This window comes from Takifugu flavidus, chromosome 12 (assembly GCF_003711565.1).
Source record: "Takifugu flavidus isolate HTHZ2018 chromosome 12, ASM371156v2, whole genome shotgun sequence".
NCBI classification, from domain to species: Eukaryota; Metazoa; Chordata; class Actinopteri; order Tetraodontiformes; family Tetraodontidae; genus Takifugu; species Takifugu flavidus.
In genome coordinates this window covers 12,873,452-12,877,810 of record NC_079531.1, presented here as the reverse complement: position 1 = coordinate 12,877,810, position 4,359 = coordinate 12,873,452, and positions in this window count along the sequence as shown.

The following is a 4,359-nucleotide window of genomic DNA, read 5'->3' as shown; positions in this document are numbered from 1 at the left end:
TCCCACAAGCTAGATCCCGTAGTTTGTGCACTCCCACCATGCGTTAAAGCAGTGGTGGCAGCATCTGAGGCAGTGAAAGCCTCCGCAGGAGTGGTGCTATATCATGAGCTAACTTTGCTAGTTCCACATGCAGTATCAATACTGCTGCTACAAAGTAAGATAGCATTCCTGTCGCCAGCACGTCATCTTTCCTGCATGGCGGTGTTGCTGTCTCAGCCGAATCTGACGATTCGACGCTGCACGACCTTAAACCCAGCAACGCTGCTACCCACCGCAGAAGAGGGACACCAGCACAACTGCCTGGATGAGGTCTCCACCAAGGTCCTACCGCGACCAGATCTCAGTGATGTCGCGTTGACTACAGGACAGACACTCTTTGTGGATGGATCATCGAGAAAGGATGACTGTGGACGCACTAGAACTGCCTATGCAGTAGTCACAGCAACCGAGGTGGTGGAGGCGAAACCACTTCCGTCCTCCTATTCTGCTCAAGCAGCAGAACTCGTCGCACTCACACGTGCCTGTGAACTAAGCAAAGGACAAGATGTTACCATTTACACAGATAGTCAATATGCTTTTTCCACGCTGTTTGTGTTTGCTCAACAATGGAATTTAAGAGGGATGAAAACGTCGACCGGCAAACCGGTCATGAGAGAGAAGAAATGGACCACTTCTTGTCAAAGTGACAGGTTGACCTTTCCCTGAACCCGCCCACATCTGTCCCCCCCACCTCCCTTCCCCCCTCCCACCATTTTTTAAAAGGGTGGATCCCCCACCCGCCCCCACCTCCACCCTCCTCCCGAGGAGGGGATCCCCCCCCTTTCTCACTTGCTCATCTGTTTTTAATAAGGGCAATAGTTACAACACAGTGACAAAACAATTTTGCCATAGTCCTGGCATAGCCATCCGTGGACAACATGAGTAGTTCTACATCCTTGATTGGTGAGACGGCTGTGACCGTTATAAGAGAATTGTGTGGAAAAGTAGTTGAAAAATCCACGGTGTTTGTACAGCGTTCTCAGGCGTCACCCTGTGAGCCTTTGCAGCAAGAATGGTCTTTGGAGCCTTATAGTCAAACAGGGAGTTTTGGGTATGTGTTCCGTTACAAGACGGGGGAGCTGATTCTCTATCAGCGGGAAGAATCTTCCAGTGAGGGGCCTATGTTGTCGGCTACGATGTCTTCCAATGACTGGGGTGTGTTGAAACTGATCAAACCGAGAATGGTGTGTGTGACTGAAGAAGGCTGTGAAGAAAGAAACAACACAGAACAGAAACCTTCCACAGAACAAACATTTGTGAGCATTTGGTTGACGAAAACCTCGGGTACGGGAAGATGGTTCTATCGTGCTAGCTACAAGATGCAGATGGAAGAGATGTCAGGGAAACCGAGACAGTATTTTGTCTTGGATCTTTTTAGCTCAGACTGTGGGGTTTTCAGCAACGTGTTGACTCTACCTCTTGCAGCATGGATCGAAAAGATGCATGAAATGGATGATAAAATCACAAAATTTTTTCACCATTGTCGTCTTTGGAACAACACTGTGGTGACGAAAAAAAGAGTCCTCCCTCGTGTAAGCCCACACCCATATCTCAAATGTATAAAAGACGTTCGTCTGAACCATACGTTACCCACTACGGAGTGAAACACTAAGGAGAGCATGTCTACCAACAGAAGCGTCAAGAGCGGATCTGACACTCCGAGCAATTCCTATCTGTGGGATGAGGATGAGACACAAGCGGAACGCCCTCAACGTCGGCTTCGGCCTCGCAGGCTGGACTTTGACTCACTCATCCAACGCTGGGATCCCACGGATTCTAAGGAGTCTCTCACTCCTTGTCTAAGCCCTCCACCAACCCCACCCCTCGGACGCTCGGCATCGGATCCTGGGGTGTCCAGTCCTCACTCACCTCACTGACACCACCCGTCAGAGACTCAGCATCACTTCCAGAGCTGTCCGAGTCTCTTCTCCAAGGCAGAGATCCTGCGCCGTCTCCGGCTTCTTCACGTCCAGGTTCTCCAATCTCTGTGAGCGGTGTGGAGAGTCTTTCACGCTCAACAACCCCTGATCTGCCTTTGCCCGACGACGCATCGGATCTCCCCGGGGCTGTATGTAACGGTGCTGACCAGCTTGACGGCTGGGCATCTGAATTCTTTGGTCTGGTAAAAAAAGGCGTTCTTCATCTACTTAGCGTCGTCCTGGACCTGTACAAGGGTGAGGTTTGCAACGGATGTCGGATCGACCACCCCAGCCAGCGCCAACACCAGTGTTTGGATGTGATCGAACCGGGTTTCTACCGCAACAACTTTTACATGTTGATGAAAAGACTCTACACACCCAAGTTCATTCCTGCTATTCAAAATTTCCTGAAAGCGTGCGGTGTCAACGCTGACTACGTGAAAGTCAAGATCGCCGCAGAGACCCTTTTGTTCGAGCTGAAATCCAACGAATTAATCTACACTCCCATCCAACAAATGTACGAGAGTATCGCCGACAACGACAGCGAGATTAAACAGGAACATCTGGACACGGTGACTCAGTACTGGACTGAAAACACTTAAATCTGAAAATGGTGTTTTCAGATATAAAATGGGGAGCTTCTGGGGAAAAGTTGTAAACGATGTAGAAGGTGTCAAGATCCAGTTGATCAAGGGTCAGATAATAAACATCTTGTACCAGGCTATTGAGAACAAAACGGCTTCAAACAAAAACATCTTGCTGGAAAAAACCAGAACGTGTGCAGGACCCGCACTTTGGGAAGAGATGGTAAATGACACGATGCTTATGAGCAAATCTGGATTGTCGGATTGTTTTAAAGTAATTTTTAAAGAACTGTCCAACGATGTTGTAAAACCATGTCATATGATAGCCTTTTATGCTTTGCTCATTGATGTGACCAACAGACTTGTGCAAAACAACCATTCTGTAAGCATCTTGGAAGAACTTGGAAAATTACACGATGATATCTGCCTCAGTCTAGATCATAAAGTCTTAACTCAAACTCTATTGATGATAACGCATTGGTCTTGGACTAGTTTTTGACTATCTGTACTTTCACATTACAAATGTTACAAATGTATTTGTTCATGTTACTCACAAAATGTATTTGTTCATGTTACTCACAAAATGTATTTACTCATGTTACTCACAAAATGTGTATGCTAAAGATTTCTTAACAGCTAATAAAAAATAATATACCTCTCAAACGAGCATCCCTTCTCATTCTGTTTTCAACATGTCTGAGACACGCTTCATGGAAAAAGTGTACTATGATCCCGCGCATCCCGGTACCTCGGTGGTGTAGAGCGGCTCCATAAGGGGGTGCAAGAAGAAATGGAAAAACGGTTCCTCGAGAAAATGTTAAAACATTTCTACAGGGACAGGACGCTTACACTCTACACAAACCGGCCAGGATACATTTTCCAAGAAACAGGGTTTTCGCCCCCCGCCCTTTAAACCAATTTCAAGCGGACCTGTGCGATATGCAAGCCCTGTCGGAGCATAATGACGGATACAATTATTTATTAACGGTCATAGACATATTTTCCAAAAAAGCTTACGTCAGGGCTCTGAAGAGAAAATCAGCGGCTGAGGTGGTAAAGGCGTTTGAATCCATTTTTGAGTCAAGTCAGACGCCTGAAAAAATACAACTGATGCGGGGAAAGAATTTTTTAACAAGAGTTTTGAAGCTTTGATGAGAAAACACAATATCGTTCATTTTTCCACCGCCAGCCACCTTAAGCCTCTGTGATTGAAAGATTTAATCGTACATTAAAAGGTAGAATGTGGAGATATTTTACAGCAAACAACACTCTGCGATACACCGACGTCTTACAAGACTTGGTGAAAAGCTATAATCACAGTTATCACAGCAGTATCAAGATGAAACCCGCTGAGGTAACCTCGGAAAACACTTTTAAAGTGTTTCAAAACTTGTACGGTAAATCTGAAAACCGACGGAAGGCTGAAACCAAGATGAATTTCAAGAAGGGGGACCTAGTTAGAATTTCAAAACTGAGAGGAGTGTTTGATAAAAATATATGAACAGAGTTTTACGAACGAGGTGTTTACGGTATCTGAACGCATCCCTCGCGACCCTCCAGTGTACAAGTTAAAAGATTACGATGGAGAACCCATCCAAGGGTCATTTTATGAGCCAGAGCTACAAAAGGTAACGATGGGGGAAGACAGACTTTTCCACGTAGAAAAGATTCTGAAGCATCGCGTCGTCAGGGGTGAAAAGCAAGTCTTTGTAAGTTGGAAAAACTGGCCGGAGAAATTCAACAGCTGGATCAAAGCCGCAGATTTAAAGAACGTATAAAAATCAACTCGCGATCGCAACGGATATCATTTCATCATG